Here is a 19,531-nt window from a genome sequence, read left to right on the forward strand (position 1 = left end):
CAATCAGCTAGTTGTTCCCCTAGCAGGATCTTCCAATACATCCACTAGAACAATGAGACGACAAAAACTACTTATCTTATGATGCCACAGTTAAGACCGATTCAGGGTTAAGGTGTCATGTTAGGCCATACCAGTTTTGGGTTAATTCTCACCTAAATAACTTCCTAGGGTCATCAATTCTAGTGTTTAAGTTCTTCCTTTCCAAAACCGCTGAGGCGTTAAGAAAACCCTACATAGTAATTAGTTAATCACACCTCCACTCACTAATCCCCATAAGAGGATTAGTTCCTCATGGAATCCATAAACATAATAAACTTGATAAATAAGATATGCATAAAGAATAAGTCAAGAATAAGGTTTAAGAGAATCCTAATTGTATTTTATTGGTGAAAGAGCAGAAATCCACAATAGTTTGATTGCATCTACAAATCAAGTTCTCTAAAGAAAACGAATGAAAAGAACTGAAAAGAAATGTAAACCCTAAGAGAAATAAAAAACCTAAAAACTTAAGTACAAAAGAAAAACTTAGAATATCAAAAGTTGTCCTTTAACAAGTGTTTAAGAGCCTAATTATAGAGTTAGGGTTGCCATCGTCTTCAACCCTAGGTCTGCTGAAGCTCTTATATTTAAATTTTTATTGTGTGGACCAAAATACCCCTAGGTCGTAAGTGTTTTCCATAGAGGACAGATGTCGTGACACCCTCGTTCTTGTGTCGGGACATTAAAGGCAGTATGCTCAAGTTCAGGGTAGCTTCAGGGGTGTGTTGCGACATCTAATGGCTATGTCGTGACGCCGAAGATAGTTTCGAGATTCTTGCATACTGCTCCCTATGTTGCGACATCGAACTTCCCGTGTTGCAACACAATGACTAGTATTCAGTTTGTACACCCGCTGATGGTTTCCTTCACACCCACTAAGTACATTATCCTACCTTTAGGCCTCATTCGGTGCGTAAGGTAAATAAAAGACTCCAAATACACATTGTTATTGGATTAAACTAAAATATAAAAACTTAAATTAAACATAATGAAAATACTTATATTCAAGCTCCTCAAGTGCGAAATCTAGTTTAATCTGCTACACTAAATTACAGTAGATCACTTATCAGGCCATGCAACAGGTGCGTTCTTACACAACAACTTAGTCACGAGAGCTGCGTTAAGCAAGAACCCCTCCACATATCTCCTATAGTAACCCACTAAACCAAGAACATTCTTGATTTCGAACACATTCCTAGGTTGTTTCCACTCAAGAATAGCCTCAATCTTTTTATGGTCTACACAGATTCCCTTGGCAGAAACCACATGCCCTAGAAAAGTGACTTGTCTTAACCACAACTCAAACTTGCTCAACATAGTGTAGAGCTTTTTCTCACAGAGTATTTGTAGGACCACTCTAAGATGTTCATCATGCTCAAACTCAGTCTTAGAGTATACCAGGATGTCATCAATGAAAACTAGGATGAACTAATCCAAATACGACTGAAAAACCCTATTCATGTGATCCATAAGCGTAGTCGAAGCAACTGTCATACCAAATGACATGACAAGGAACTTGTAAGGCCCATAGTGAGTCCTAAAACATGTCTTATACACATTAACCTCCTTTACTTTCAAATGATGATACCTAGAATGGAGATTAATCTTTGAGAACATTGATGCCCCATAAAACTGATCAAACAGATCATCAATCCTAGGAAGTCGGTACTTATTCTTTAATGTCAATTTATTCAATTATCGATAATCCACACATTCTTATCATCCTATCTTTCTTTTTAATAAAAAGAAATGGTGCTCACCACGGAGACACACTAAGTTTGATAAAACCCTATCACAAAGTTTCTGAAGTTGTACTTTTAGTTCGTTCAACTCCTTCAGTGCCATATGGTAAGAAACGATAGACACCGAAGTTGTCCCAAGCAATGCCTCAATTTTGAACTCCACCTCCCTATTCAGAGGCAACCCAGGCAATTCATTCAGAAAGACGTCTGGAAATTCTTTATCTGTCTGAATACTCTAAAAAGAAGATCCCCCAATACTCGTTTCATGCACATATGCCAGAAACACTTTACACCCTTTTCGGACTAACTTTTCAGCTACTAGAGCAAAGATTATATTAGAGAGATGATTTCAATGCTCAACAACCTCTACATAAGACTTCAGAGTTACCCTTTTAGTCACACAATCCAAACTGACTCGACGCTCAACAAGCCAGTTCATTCGTAGAATCAGATCAGACTCACCGAAAGGTAACTCCATCAGATTAGCTGGAAACACAACACCTTGAATCTCTATCCTCACAGTGCCTCGCCACATACTCCAATACATGCTATCTCACCTTATTCTGATTAGTACCTCTTCTCGGTGCTTTCTACCCACAACCCAAACCATTACCACCCCTAGCCTAACCATGACCCTTAGGTGGCTGTTGAATTCCTCTCTATGACTGAACCAGACCTGGAGCTGGAGCTTGCACTTGATCAACTCGATAAGAACAGTCTTTGATACGATGCTCCATAGAATTGCATCTAAGACAAGCTCCCAATCTCCTCCAATACTCTCCCGGATGGCGCCTACCACAAACCCCACATAGCTTCTGCCTTAGCTCTACAGTTTTATCAAAAGCATTTACAGAGTTATCATAGTCTTTAGCTAAAGCAGAGTAATTCTAGCACTATAGTGTTTCACTAAACTATCAAGCATAGTTAAGGTAGAAGTACTTACAAGATCGGCGTCGAAGACCTAGAAATTTTCACAAAATCAATCATTAGAATTAATCAAAAATACAGATTGTTTAAAACACCTTTCATAAAAATTTTGAACACAAAAATCACAGCCTGAGTATTGAACCTAGGCTACCACCAAATGTAACACCTCATACCTGACCTAGACGTTATGGCTTAATAATGAGGAATTATGTATGCTCGTTTTAGGGAATGATACTTCAAGTCTTTAAGAAAAATAACACATTAAATTAATTCATTATAATTGCAAAAAAAATAATTATAAGGTCGCTTAGTTTTGCAATATGATTCTTAAGTTAAACAGAGTTTCAAAAACTGCAATTTGATTTTGAACTTCAATGCATTGCAGTTTGGAATAAAATATCCTAAATACGATAAAGCAGTTCAAAATGACACAAAATCCAAAACAATTAACAGTTTCCAAAAGTGCAAAATAGTCCAATTGAAAATAATATTTTAACTTAATCAAATTAAAAATAGAAATTAACTCGAGCTCTTGCTACGCCGACCCATCCTAAGTTTGTTGGTTACTTGAGAGGAAAACAAACAGAAAGTGAGCTTACGAGCCCAGTGTGTAACACATACCAAGCAACAATCAAATGCACATAATAAAAACATTTTTAGATGCATGATCAGATACATAATCAAATGTATCCATAATCAGATACAACTGCATAACCAAATCCTACCTCCAACCACTACACTCTATCTTAATCCATCCCCACTCACCAAATAGTGTATTAAATGTCCATCCAACCCCACACACCTATAAGTGAGGTTATGCCACTTTTTAGAATAGTGCAGTCAAGATGCCAGATGTAGTGCGCGATAAACTGCTAGAAACAAATAAATGTGGCTAAACCAACAGAACTGATATTTGTGGTTTTAAACTACTAGATAAGGTGGATTATTAAACTGCCAACACTCCCTCTGTTAATCATATAACCGCCCCAATATCATGCAGATATTAACATTGATAAATACATATATGTCATGCATGCTTTTCATGTAAAACATGCTATCAAAATCATCAAAATATGAACTATACAAATATATCTCACATACCATTTTCACATTATATACAGTAGCAAACTATCAGGTATCATGTATACAAGTCCTACTTAAGCATTATAGACCTTAAGGAGTGACTAATTATGCATCATAGATCAATACGACCCAAGATGAAATTTTTAGAAAAATAGGCCTACACGCCTGTGTGGCCCATAGGATCCAACTAACTCAGACCGTGTCATCCATACGACCATGTGATGTCGATAGTAAGATTTTTAGAATCGCATCATTAGTTGTTTTTCAAGTTTTCTGTTACACATCTGGTTAAATTTTGATGTGATGCTATGACACACTTCCAAACTCGCTTAAAGAACAGAAACGTAAGGAACCTAATTTGCAGGAGGAACACCAAACGCCTCACGATCTTCCCTAACAAAACAATGACAACAATGAGGGAAGAACAAGAAATCAACAAATTGAGGTTCAAGAATCAAGAAACTAGAACATAAAATAAAAAAGAAAGAAAAGAAGGCGAAAAGAAATAGATGAATGTGACTTGAGAAAGTAAAAGAAGAAGAAGAACGATAGAAATGGAAAAGAACGTGAGAGAAAAATCAGGCAGAAATTTTGGGGAAAAGTAATTAATTTTTTTTTTGAAAAATAACAATATTCCACTATCAAGATTTTTTGATATCTAATCAGATTATTTAGATTTTGAAATTAACCCAAACTCATCCACATGGCTTGCATAGTTCATGAGAATAAAAATATTTCCAGTTTCCATACCCAAGGATTCAAACATAGAACCAAAGGGTAAGTTGACACCTTACCATTGAACCAACAAAGTCATTCTTTTATTAGTTGAGCGAAAATAATGTATAACTCAAATGTTCACAGATAGGGGTTTAGACAAAATTAAAAAAAATCAAGGAACAAGATTTGAACCAAAAACCTCTCACACACAAGCACAACACCTAACCACTAAACAAGATTAATTCACTTGACAATTTCTAAAAATTCAAAAACTTAAAATTTTGGGGCATTACACATTTGGTCTTGATGGTTTGCATTTGAATCTATAACATGAATATATGAAACAACTAATTAGAGAAATAGATCGCAATGATATAATTATCTACACTGAATGTGTTTTCTTTCTATGAACAAGAGATGAATTAGAGATTAAATTAATTTCTTAGAATTAACATTTAATTGATTGTAATTAATTAAATGATGTTCAAAGTTCATCACAAACTTGTTGAACAAGTTAATTAAATTTATTTAGTCAAATTCTAACTTAATAAACTAATTTGGTTTAGAAAATAATTTATATAGGAAAATTAATTAAATTTATTTTAATTAAATAGATAACATTCAAGAAATAGAAAATTGTTTATTGCTTGTATTAAATTATATAAGTTGGTTTAAAGACCAAATAACACTTATAATTGTACACAATACATGAAGGGACTAATATTGCCCATTTATATATGATGGGCGACAACCCTAAGGTATCCCAAAGAAGGTGTATTGCCTACCCTAGTCAATCCCAAAGGGTTTGTGCTTTTTTATTAAAATATTATTATTTTGTTAATCCTTCTTCAAGTAAAACTCTTGTGGTTTTCTATATAAATAGAAATTATGAGCTAGGTAAAAAACACACCGTAATAGTCTATCAAAATTTCAATGATATTTATTTTTCCAGATAATTTTAATTTTGAGAGAGTTCACTTTTTAGTTTCTAGCCTTTGAGAGATAATGATATTCCCGCTAAGTATCAAAAGAAAGTTTGTGCATTAAAGCTTACACTTTAAGCAAGCTGAGGTTCGAGAATAGAGGAGAAGATCGTGTTGTTTGAAAGGTAGGAACCATATTTTACTACCTATTCCAAACAACAAGTACAAATTTGGTAAAGAGTTTATTGTTATAAATATCACAACTGCTTAGGGTTTAGAAAAAATAAAATATCTATGTGCAAAAAATTTGTTATTGTGATAGGGAACCGACAGTGGGGGCATGAAGTAGACGATGAAGGTTGTCTAATGGTGTGGTGGCTCGACTATGACGCAAGCCCTCCTCGGTTAGTCAAAACTTGATTATTTGATTCTAAGGGTATTGGTGCTCAATATGATTAACCTTTGGTGAACAATTCCATTTTGGGAAAATTTTTGGATATTTAGGTTTTACCTAGAAGACCCAAAGAATGCTTTGGGAAAATTATTGTAATTTTAAATATTTTATTTATTCCTAAGATCGAACCATGAAAATTTTTGCTGGTAAGAGTTGATTTATTTATTTTTATTATGATTATGATATTATTAAATATTATGAATAATTGAATGTTGAAAATTGATAAGTATGGCCATTCATGACATATAGATTTTGATCATATTGGGTGAACAAGTTTAACCTAAAGAGGTTAGCAATGTCCTATGAGGGTAATAAATATATGACAAAGTCATTAGACAAGCACTTGATAAGTAGCTTTTGTAATGGTATATAATAGAGAAAGCTCAATCACAATACTTTAGTAGAATGACTTTATGACTAAAAATGTTGTAATTAATAGTCGTAAAATCGAAACTTAATTAAAAATTATTTGATTCCGAATAATATATGTCCAATCGGTCCCTCAGCTAACTTGAGATAACCAGAAAAAAATTGCATGTAAAACAAATGCATAGAAATGAATGAGAATGATGAAGTAAGAGAAATAGATCGAATGGATCACTATCCACAATGAATGCATTTTCTAGCTATGAAAAAGACATAAATTAGAGATTGAATTAATTTCTTTGAATTTTCATTTAATTGATTGTAATTAAATAATTGAAGTTTAACATGAGAATTAAATTAATTAGTCATCGCAAACTTGTTGAACAAGTTAATTAAAATTCTTGTACGGTAATGTCGCCATGACTTTAACGAAATTACAATCAGGTTAATAAAATAATTTAATTACGAAAATCAATTAAGTTTATTTTAATCAATTAAAAAAATAATATTGTAACACCCCATACCCGACCTAATTGTGTGGTCTAAGCTAAAAGGTGCCATATTTGTTACCAGAGCAACTACAATAAAATTACATTCAATTTAAACCATTAAACATTCAAATATAAGTAAAAAAAGTCTATAAATCGATATGTATTCCTTTCTGGGTCTTATACGAGCTTACGAAAGATCTATATCTAACCCAAGGTCGAATTAGAACTAAACTATAATATTTTCAAAATTTCGGGTTGAAGTCACGGCTCTCATGTTCCTTATTGTGATGCAACATACTAACTTATCCTCGTCACAAAAACCAATGCTCGATGTTGTGATGTGACATACTATAGTAGAATCGATAACCAGCTCACCAGTTTGTTTACCACTCCTAAGAGTGATAGCTTTACAGTGCTCTTTCCCCCTCAAGCTAGGATTTTTTGTGTCACTAGGTAAGGAGCCTTGTGGTCGAGTATTCAAATTTTAAGCAAGCTGTCCCAATTGTACCTCTAATGCTCGAATGGAAGATGCATTTCCTTGAACAATAGCTATTTTTGCCAGTAATATGCTCCTTCATTAACGCCTCAAGAGCAGTTAATGGGTCAGAAGTAGAAGTGTGGGTATACTGTTGTTGTCGCTGTCCTTGGATATTCTGATTCATCATCGAAGAATGTTGTGGTTGCATCTAATTTTGATGTGATTGTGTCGGACCTTATTGTTGATACCTCTGAGGATACTGGCTGTAGTTCTGTTATTTTTTAGTATAATTCCCTTATCATGGATTATAATTGCTCTGAGTAAATGCATTCCCATATCTAAATGTCGCAGTATTTTGTCCAATATTCTAAGCTCCCCAAAACTATTGGTTGCATGCAGAATTTTTGGAAGAGCAGCAATAAGAATTGTGGTGAATATTACTGACATAACAGGCATTTTCTGCATGTTGCGGACAATCTTCATAACAATGCTCACATCCAATTCAATAACTCCTAGAGTAGTCTTTCCTTGTACAGCTCTAGAGATGGGATATTGGTAATCATTTTGAGAAATTTTGTCAAGGATTCTCACAACATTATTGTAATTACAATCCAGCATCGGTCCATTGGCTGATACATCGACAAAATTCCTTGTATGTGAATTCAAACCATTATAAAACATCTCAATTTGTGTTTCTAGTTGAATGCCGTGCATGGGACAATGTCGACGCAAAGACTTATAATGTTCCCATGTGGTGTGAAGATTTTCATCATCCAACTGATGGTAAGTAGTAATATCATTTAGAAGGCGAGCATTCATTATTGGTGGGTTAAATCGCAACACAAACTGCATGGAGAGAGCATTCCAAGAAGTAATTGATCTAGCAGGTAGCCCAAGAAACCAAGTATGAGCTCTCTCTTGTAAGGAATAGGGAAATAATCGCATCCTTAAGGCATCATCAGGAATGCCTTGTTGACTAAAGGAAGCACAGATCAATAAAAAGGATTTAAGATGTTCTCTCGTATCTCCGTGTGGCAGTCCAGCATATAGGCCATTGGACTTCACCATTTGAAACATCACTGGCTTGTGTTCAAAGTTCCCAGCTTGAATTGCTGGTCTAACAACTCCTGGTTGTAGATCATCCAGAACAAGTACTACACAACCTCGTATGGTTCTATTGTGGATGTGAGCATTTTGTGGCAACATGGGTTATAAACATTTTGCTGTTGTATCGGGGGTATGGCTGCATTGTCCCCTGGTGAATCCATATTTCCTTATTCTCCAAGTCTTCTCCAAATAGTTCTTTCAATTTTTGGATCAAAGTCGGCAAGAAAATTCGAATTGCTTTGGGTCATAAAACACCAAAGATGAAATTGAAAAATAGCAACAAAGAGAAAAACAAGTTAGTGAATACTAAATAATATATAAGGAAAACTAAGTACAAAAACACATAAGAACAAAAATAAACATCAAACAAATGCCATCCCTGATAACAATGTCAAAAACTTGATCGGCTGTAAACGTCATAGCAATAATGTGCAAGCGTACACTGTCGATGCAAGTATAATAGACAGATGTGAGTCTGTCGGATATCAATCCCACAAGGATGGTTGTCTTTTGTCTATTAATGATGGTGCAATAACTAGATAGAAACGTGGTAAATTTTGAGTATAGTTGTCGAAGCAATAACTCGAAAACAATAAGATAAAGTATGCTATGGGTAAACTGGGATCACGAACATGAATCTCCAGTAGTATACTAAGTACTTACACGATATAAAAGATAGGTGATTGTCGACGCAATAAAATTAATTTATATCTTACCAAATGCCACTCTTTTGTTTAATCTGGACTTAGCCATGCACATTAACCTCACCTTCCAATGATGGCTATATGGCACTATTAAGAACGAGTGGACTAAATTCCTTTTGTCCTTACTTAACTTCTGTTGAAATGCTTATTAGCTCAAACTGTCACTACACCTTCCAGTGTTAGCAACTACAATAACACTTCCATGTTTAGAACATTCAAACCCCCAAGATTAAACAAAACAAATAATATTTAATAAGATAAAATCTAACAAAGCATTCATTGTACTTTCGTATAGTAGAAAACATAGAGTAATCACCAGCATTTTCAAGAAATGAGAAAAAATCGAATAGAGAATACTATTCCTAGGCTACTCGATTAAATCTATCCATTTCCCCTTGTTCTGAACTTATATCTCCTCGTCGGAGTGGATTTGCATCAGTCTTCACATTGGCTCACTCAAAGGAGGCTCAAGCTGTCATAGCCGCAAGCTTCAAAATAGGGTAAAAGAATTGTGGTCCAGCAAAATTCTTTCTTTCATTCTTATCACGTTATCCTTTTATGCTTTCCTCAACAATACAGGTGTCTTTCCCTCAGGATTCTTCTGTCCTTGTTCATACAGGGTAGTTACACCGGACTGGACAGCTCACTCATGGTTGGCTCTTATTAGATAGCTGCCAACTGCGGTGACAATTCTGGATGCAATTTGGAATTAACTCATGCAGCAACATTACAAATATCTATCAACTGTGGTGACAATTTCGAATGCAATCCAGAATTAACTCATGCAACGACATTAGTGCTGAAAGATTGCAAATTAAAGATAAAATAGGCTAAGATTCACTGAGTTATAAAATGCAATTTTCTAAACTGAACATGCTAAAATGTATGCTAAGGGTAACTAAATGGGAACAATTTAAACAATAAGTAGGGAGAAAACATGTGTTCTTTATACTACAATCACTTGGTGTCGTCCTGATTACAAATGCTCAACGTCACAATGTGACATACTATTTCTAAATGGTCAAGATGACACCAACCTGCAAATTCCCAAAACAACCAATTTATGTTTTCAAACCATATTTTCAACCAAATTCTCATGTTCAATAGGTTTAATTCTAAACAATTATACCATACATATACAAGCACATTTGAAATTCAACTATTTAACCAATTTCCTTCAACATATAAGTGAAGCTCATAGTTCTAACTACTGGAAATAATTGACATGGCTTCACACTTTATTTAACCATAGCATAATAACATTTCAAACATTTCTAATTTTATAACAAACTCAAATTCACAATCCAACATTTGACCATTTGCAAAATATCAAATCTAGCTTCAATTGTTCATACAAACACATATTATACCAAAAAATAGACTCAACCTAGGTACATGCCACACTTAACACAAATCTATAGCATATTGAGATAGGGCCTTTAAGTTTTGTCCTCGTCAATGAGAGTTCACCAATATTTTGATGAACTAGGGGTTCGTCAGTGATACGACAAAGCAGTGTACATAAAAAAGAAGTGGTAAGTAGGTTTGCTAGATTCATTGTAAGTTGGGTTCACCAGTTAGTTTGGCGAATCGGTGTTAGCCAATTGAGTTGTGAACTAGGAGTTTTCCCTTGTAATTCAAGTCAAACTTAAATTAGGAAATTAAGATATTGTGTATCTAGGATACTTTTCATGCACGTAATAAACCAACTAAGGTTTCTCAAGTCAAGTAGGATATCCTAAGAATACTAAGACACTTAGTGCCTATAAATTAAACCTTTATTCCTTGAAAATTCTCTCATCGAATATTCTGTTCTCAAGTCTTTACTTAGAATCAAGTTCATAGTAACAAGGGTAACTCTCTGTCCTATTAGGTTTCATTGTCCAAAAAGCTAGGTTCGCTTGTATTTTTATGTATGTTCTATTTGTTTAGTAATTGTGTATATTATATCTGTATGTTGTGAACTAGGCGTACCATTAAGCAGCAAGGATAAAGGCAAAACAAAACTCGTTTAAAATTCTTAGCTTTCTGGTAGTGTTCAGGGTTTGTTAATGTGTGCAAACTGTTATGTTTTCCAAAAACTTTGTGTTTTTTAAGTTCCCAGAGTAAGATTTTTTATAAAACTTCATTTTCAAACTTCTGATACTATTTTTAAGTTTTTTTTTGAAAGTTATGTTTTATGCGTGCTCCTATGTGAGCCTATATTTAAGATATGTTTTTAAAGTATGGTTTTATAAACTGTGTTTTTACGAGATTTTTGTGCAAGCTCTATATGAACAAAGTTCTTATATGCAAGCTACTTATGCGAGCTTATATTTTGTATATAATGGCATGCCATAGGGTTGTGAGTACTCAGCTATAAGCTTTGTGATTTGGGCATTAAGGTCATGGGACATGTGGAGGAATAAAAGAATATGGAGCTATGCTCCATTAACAAGGACATGTTGGCGTACAGGAGAGTGTCTAGCTTATTGCTACACTTATGGGACATGATAAGGACTTTCTGAGTCACAAGTGAGGCTCTATAAGAAGATCCAATTATCCAACAAAACACAAGTGCAAGTGATTATGAACAAGTTTTTATGAAACTGTTATTAACAGTACAAGTATAAGAATAAGAATAAGAATAAGAACAAGAACAAGTACATGTTTATGTTTTAAGTTTTTCTTTTAGGAAAAAGCCAAGTTTTTAAGTATGATTTTTAGAAAAGTACATATAATTCTATTTTCAAACTTATATGTTTTTCTGAAAAATAAGTAACAGCGAACTAGGTCTCGCACCCTTACGACGAGCCCAGCTTTCAAAATAGTTTTTGAACTAAGCTTCTGTTTTAAACATGTTTCTTAAGCCATGCTTTGATGTTCTTGTATATTCACTGATTTCTCAATGAACTCACCCACTCCTCTCTTACTTCATAGGTAAGTAGGTCGCGAATGACAATGGTAACGTAGATAATTTGGGCGAGGCTAGACCCTGAACATATACTAACAGACTCAGGGAAAAACGTGATGGGGTTAATTGCGTGGCCTTAGTTTTATTACAGTTGCTACTGTTATTGAAACAAATTCTTTAAGTTTGATTTTATTTTATTTTGCGAAACCTTGAATTAAATCACTGTTACTAAATTCTTCTTTTCGGTATAAATAACGTTTAATTCTCTTCATTCTTCTTTGCACGAGTGTGGAACGATGGAAATGTGAAAGTGTACACAATCGTAACAAGTATTAAAGTGACGTGTATGTTAAATTATCATACCTACAGGGACTGTATAAGCAAATAGTTATGAAATATAAATTTAAACAAATTGGTAGAGAAAAATATATTGATTTGGAAGAGGTGATCTAATAACTGAGAATCAACTAAGTTAATAAACAAAAATCAGAAAAATAAAATTCCAATACATGATTTCAAAAAAAAAGGTATTAATCAATATGACATAAGTGTGTTAGATTAAATTTATTCTACAACTTACACTATTAATGTAACACCCCCCACCCGGCCTAGACATTATGGTCAAATCTGGTATGTCATATTGAAGTATCTTTCAAAAATTAGACTTGTTGGTAAAAAGTTCATTTCTAAGTTTAAAAACCCCTTTGTTATTATTTAACGAATCAACTAATCAAAACATTTTCCTTGTTATTTGCTATTATTATAATAGGTTGATCTAAAATCGTGGAAGCGTTTGAAAACTCTAATGTATAAAATTTCGTGTCTTTGAAAACAGTAATTATTTTGAAAATTCGTCTTCTCCTAAACTAGCAGTTTAAAATAAGAAAGTAAAAGCCCAATTAAAAATTTAAACAAACATAAATGGCCTTATTACATGAACAAACCCAACACAATCTTTAAATTTAAATAAAAACTAGTAATAAACAGTTGCAGTAGTGTGGCCATCTCTAAGTCCCTCATAGCACCAAATTGCCTATGGCTGAGGATTTCTTGTAAGTAAATAAAAGAAAGGGTGAGTTTACGAAAACTCAGCATGTAATCCCCTATCAGTCATTCAGTAAACAGCATGTAGTAACAATCTGGGCCTTAGCCCTATTCATTGACAGTATAGTGTGGGCCTTAGCCCAATACAGTAACAGTGTAGGCCTTAGCCCAATACAAAATCAGTGTGGGCCTTAGCCCAATACAGAATCAGTGTGGGCCTTAGCCCCATATAGAATCAATGTGGGCCTTAGCCCAATACAAAATGAGTATAGGCCTTAGCCTAATGCAGTAACAGTGCAGTGCAACAATGTAACCCATCCCAATCCAACCAACACACCACTCCGTACCACCAACACGCCATATGGGGATAAAATCGACCCACCCAGTCAACACACCAATATCGCAGCAAAGCTGCTAGTAATAGCATCACAGCAAAGCTGCCAATATCAGTATCGCAGCAAAGCTGTTAGTAACAGTATATGTGGCAAACCCACCAGTAGGTTCATAGTCGTCTTGGGCAACTCGTGCGACCTTAACAGTACAGTACACTTCTTCCAAATATAACAACTCAACCCCAAGCAACATGTCGTGACATAATATCATACGTGTATGCAAAATGTCATGCTCAATCATAGTCATACATATCATAGAGCAAATCAGTCATACATAACATAAGACCATAACAGTCATTTTATCTCTTATGGGTATAACAGTCATTAAACCCTATGGGGGTATTTCACTCATTTTACTTTATAGGGGTATTTCGGTCATTTTACCTTATAGGGGTATTTCGATCATTTTCCCTTATAAGGGTATTTTAGTAATTTTACCCTACGAGGGAATTTTGGTCATTTTACCCTATGGGGGTATTTTGGCCATTTTATCCTATGGGGGTATTTTAGTCATCTTACCCTATGAGGGTATTTTAGTAATTTTACCCTATGGGGGTATTTCAGTCATTTTCATCTATTAGGGGTAAAATAGTCATTTTACTATTTACAGGTATTTTGGTTATTTTACCTATTTTTGGGTCTCGGTGCAGATATCGACCTCTCGGAAGGTTCGCAGTCGTCTCGAGTGACTCATGTAACCTAAATGGTGATAACAGTGTAAATGGGCCAAAGGCCCATTACTCGGCCCAAGTGGGCTCACACTCTCATGCGCCCGGTTTAGCCCAAATTCTGCCATGACTATGAGATCTACATAGCCAAGTACAGTATTTTTCACAATTCGTGGATTTCATCCGTGTGGGGACCACAAACCCATTGGGCCCACATAGCCCATTTCAGCCCAACGTGGCCCATTTCGGCCTAAGCCCATGAGAATGCTCATGGCGGCCACCACAGTCAAGCACTTGTTTCGTAGGCTCAGATTACCCTACGAGCGCTCGTACGCTCATATGGCCACGAACGCCGTCATTTTTGACTTTTCGATTTTTGCCGATTTGCACTTACGGGGGTGTGATTACACACACTTCTCGGCACTTCACTGATATCGTTTATAGAGTGCTGTTACACACGTGATGCGGTTTGATGAAGAAACACTCTTGAGACCAGCAGAACCTAAATTTGATCAATGAAAACTCAAATCAATCACTAAAATAACACCTATTCGCAACCCCAGCGAGACGAGCAACCTTTAACAACAACAAAAGTCCTTACCTTCAACTAAACATTGACGATTCGACACACGACGACTCTGTTAGGAAAGAACTCCAGTCACTTAATCTTCTCCTAACACAAGACATCCCCTTTAGTAATGATTACCAGAACCTAAATTTCAATCACATTAACTAAACTTACTATAACACACACCAAGAACACCAACAACAGTCGAACCACACTGAACCGGAAGTGCTAAAGACAAAAGAGAGGAAAAGAAAAAGAAAAATCAGTAAAAATAAAATCGGCAGGGGATTGAGAGAATTGAAATGTCTAAAATTTGGAAAAGAACTGAAAAAGAAAAGAAAAGAAAAATCCCAATTGATAACCCCCAAATCCCTTAATTTTCTACTATTATCGCTCCACAAAAACAACCTCCCCAAATCCCAATATTCTCTCATCAAATCCCTCCTCAATTCTCTATATGACCAATTCAAACTCTATTTAGCAGTATTTCAATCCAACTCCACTACCTACACAGCTCAAGAAGCAAAATAAATACTCCATTACGCAACCCAGGACTTGAACCTCAGACCTCACAGTTACACAACACGTCACCTCGCCACTGACCACAAGCTATTTTTGTGTCATATTTTAACCACAATAATTTAAGAACATACTATGTAGATCCAAGGATTTTATTCACTTAAAATAAAAATTTTGCATAAGCCAAGGGGTATTTCAGTTTTGGGGTATTTTAGTCATTTTACTCTATAGGGGTATTTCAGTAATTTTACCCTTTTGGGGTATTTCAATCATTTTCATCTATTAGAGGTAAAATAGTCATTTTACCCTTCAGGGGTATTTTGGTTATTTTACCTATTTTAGGGTATCGGTGCAGATATAGACCTCTCGGAAGGTCTACCATCGCCTCAAGCGACTTAAGTAACCTAAATGGTCATTACAGTGTAAATGGGCCCAAGGCCCATTACTCGGCCCAAGTCGGCTCACACTTTCATGCAGTCCGTTTAGCCCAAATTTCGCCACGGCTATGAGATCTACATAGCCCAGTCCAGTATTTTTCACAATTCGTGTGGGGCCCACAAACCCTTTTGGCCCACATTACCCACTTCGGCCCAACGTGACCCATTTCGGCCAAAGCCCACGAGAATGCTCATGGCGGCCTCTACAGTCAAGCACCTTGTTTCGTGGGCTCAGATTACCCCACGAGAGTTCGTAAGCTCATGTGGCTTCGAACGCCGTCATTTTCGGCTTTTCGGCTTTTTTCAATTTGCAGTTAAGGGGGTGTGATTACACACACTTCTCGACACTTCACCGATATCGTTTAAAGAGTGTTGTTACACACCTGATACGGTTTGATGCCGAAACACTCTCGAGACCAGTAAAACCTAAATTTGATCAATTAAAACTCCAATCAATCACTCAATTAACACCTATTCGCAACCCCAACGAGACGAGCAACCTTTAACTACAACAAAAGTCCTTACCTTCGATTAAACATTGGCGATTCCACACACGACGACTCCGTTAGGCAAGAACTCCAGTCACTTAATCTTCTCCTAACACAAGACAACCCCTTTAGTAACGATTACCAGAACCTAAATTTCAATCACATTAACTAAACTGACCAGAACACACAGCAAGAACACCAACAACAATCGAGCCACACCAAACCGAAGTGCCAAAGACAAAAGAGAGGAAAAGAGAAAGGAAAATCAGCAAAAAGAAAATCGGCAGGGATTGAGAGAATTGAAACGTCTAAAATTTGGAAAAGAACTGAAAAAGAAAAGAAAAGAAAAATCCCAATTGATAACCCCCAAATCCCTTAATTTTTTACTATTATCACTCCACAAAAACAACCTCCCCAAATCCCAATATTCTCTCATCAAATCCCTCCTCAATTCTCTATATGACCAATTCAAACTCTATTTAGCAGTATTTCAATCCAACTCCACTACCTACACAGCTCAAGCAGCAAAATAAATACTCCATTACGCAACCCAGGACTTGAACCTCAGACCTCACAGTTACACAACACGCCACCTCGCCACTGACCACAAGCTATTTTTGTGTCATATTTTAAACACAATAATTGAAGAACATACTATTTAGATCCAAGGATTTTATTCACTTAAAATAAAAATTTTGCATAAGCCAAGGCTTGAACTCCTAACTTTTCAGACATTTCCAAACACTCCTAAAGCACTTAACCACTGAAGCAGACTTTCCTTTATGTCACTTCCTTGTACAACTAAGTATTTATGTTCAGTTCCTAACTGTTCCCTTGCTCAAAACCTATTTCTTCTAGGCCCAAAATTTGGGGTGTTACAATTCACCCCTCCTTAAAGAAATATCATCCTGGAAATTTCCAATTATCATATCAGTCGCATAACACTGACTCTACCACTACGCTTCCACTACGCACTCTAGATTGAAGTTAGGTATATGGCCAAACGACGAGGACCGAACTCGAGCACATCTACGGCCTCTACCATGGCTTCTTGTACCTCGTCTGTGTGTACCTCTTGTGCTCATATCAAATAACGTATTATCTGATTACAAAATTTTATGTATCAGTTTGTAATTCCAATAATTATTAACAGATGTCTTATGAAAAGCAGTAATCAGAATTTGTCAAGGTCTCCCTACAGTTTCCAATTTCCTACAGTCTCAGTTTACTCTAACTAATGAGTTTCAGTACAGTCCTACTATCTATAGTAGTCTCTCAGTGTATTTCAGTTCAAGTAGTCTAGAGTATAAAGAAAACTTACGGATTTGATGCTAGAGACTCGGTGTGCCACAATTGTAAACCTTCCAAAACACTTCAAGAATAGTTTTCCAGAAATTTCAAATATTTTCAAAACCCATTCCACAGCCGAGTTTTGTAACTTGGCTCTGACACCACTAAATGTAACACCCCAAACTTGGCCTAGACGTTATGGTCGAATCTAGCGTGTCACATTGAAGTGCCTTTCAAAAATTGGACTTGTTGGTAAAAATTTCGTTTCTAAGTTTAAAAATCCTTTTGTTGTTATTTAACGAATCAACTAATCAAAACATTTGCCTTGTTATCTGCTATTGTTATAATAGGTTGATCTAAAATCGCGGAAGCTTTTGAAAACTCTCATGTTTAAAATTTCGTGTCTTTGAAAACAATAATTATTTTGAAAATTCATTTTCTCCTAAACTAGCAGTTTAAAATAAGTAAGAAAAAGCCTAATTAAAAATTTAAACAAACATAAATGGCCTTATTACATGAACAAACCCAACACAAACTTTAAATTTAAATAAAAACTAGTAATAAATAGCTGCAGTAGTGTGGCCACCTCCTAGCCTGTCACAGCACCAAATCACCTATGGCCGAGGAGTTACTGTAAGTAAATAAAAGAAAGGGTGAGTTTACGAAAACTCAGTGTGTAATCCCCAATCATTCATTCAGTAAACAGCATGCAGTAACAGTCTGGGCCTTAGCCCTATTCAGTGACAGTACAGTGTGGGCCTTAGCCCAACACAGTAACAGTGTGGGCCTTAGCCCAATATATAATCAGTGTGGCCTTTAGCCCAATACAAAATCAGTATAGGCCTTAGCCCAATACAAAATCAGTGTGGACCTTAGCCCAATACAGTAATAGTGTAGTGGAATAATGTAACCCACCAACACACCATGTGGGGATAAAATCGACCCACCAAGTCAACACGCCAATATCGCAGCAAAGCTGCCAGTAATAGCATCGCAGTAGAGCCGCCAGTATCAGTATCGCAGCAAAGCTGCCAGTAATAGTATATGTGGCAAACCCACCAGTAGGTCCACAGTAGTCTTGAGCGACTAGTGTGACTTTAACAGTACAATACACCTCCTCCAAATATAACAACTCAACCCCTTGCAACCAGTCGTGACATAATATCATACGTGTATGCAAAATGTCATGCTCAATCATAGTCATACATATCATAGAGCAAATCAGTCATACATAAGGCCACAACAGTCATTTTATCTCTTATGGGTATAACAGTCATTTTACCCTATGGGGGTATTTTTGTCATTTTACTTTATAGGGGTATTTCGATTATTTTACCTTATGGGGAAATTTTGGTCATTTTCCCTTATGGGGGTATTTCGATCATTTTACCCTATAGGGGTACTTTGGTCATTTTACCCTATGAGGGTATTTCGACCATTTTACCCTATGACGGTATTTCAGTTATTTTACACTTTTAGGGTATTTTAGTCATTTTACTCTATAGGGGTATTTCAGTAATTTTACCTTATGGGGTTATTTCAGTCATTTTCATCTATTAGAGGTAAAATAGTCATTTTACCCTTAAGGGGTATTTTGGTTATTTTACCTATTTTTGGGTATCGGTGCAGATATCAACCTCTCGGAAGGTCCACCGTCGCCTCAAGCGACTCAGGTAACCTAAATGGTCATAACAATGTAAATGGGCCTAAGGCCCATTACTCGGCCCAAGTGGGATCACACTCTCATGCGGTCCATTTAGCCCAAATTCCGCCACGACTATGAGATCTACACAGCCCAGTCTAGTATTTTTCACAATTCGTGGATTTCATTCGTGTGGGGCCCACAAACCCATTGGGCCAACATTACCCACTTCGGCCCAACGTGACCCATTTCGGCCTAAGCCCACGAGAATGTTCATGGCAGCCTCTACAGTCAAGCACCATGTTTCGTAGGCTCAGATTACCCCACGAGCGTTCGTACGCTCATGTGGCCTCGAACGCCGTCATTTTTGGCTTTTTGATTTTTGCCAATTTGTAGTTAAGGGGGTGTGATTACACACACTTCTCGACACTTCACCAATATCGTTTAAAGAGTGCTGTTACACACCTGATGCGGTTTGATGCCGAAACACTCCTGAGACCAGCAGAACCTAAATTTGATCAATGAAAACTCAAATCAATCACTAAAATAACACCTATTC

This window comes from Gossypium hirsutum, chromosome D05, assembly GCF_007990345.1.
Source record: "Gossypium hirsutum isolate 1008001.06 chromosome D05, Gossypium_hirsutum_v2.1, whole genome shotgun sequence".
NCBI lineage: Eukaryota > Viridiplantae > Streptophyta > Magnoliopsida > Malvales > Malvaceae > Gossypium > Gossypium hirsutum.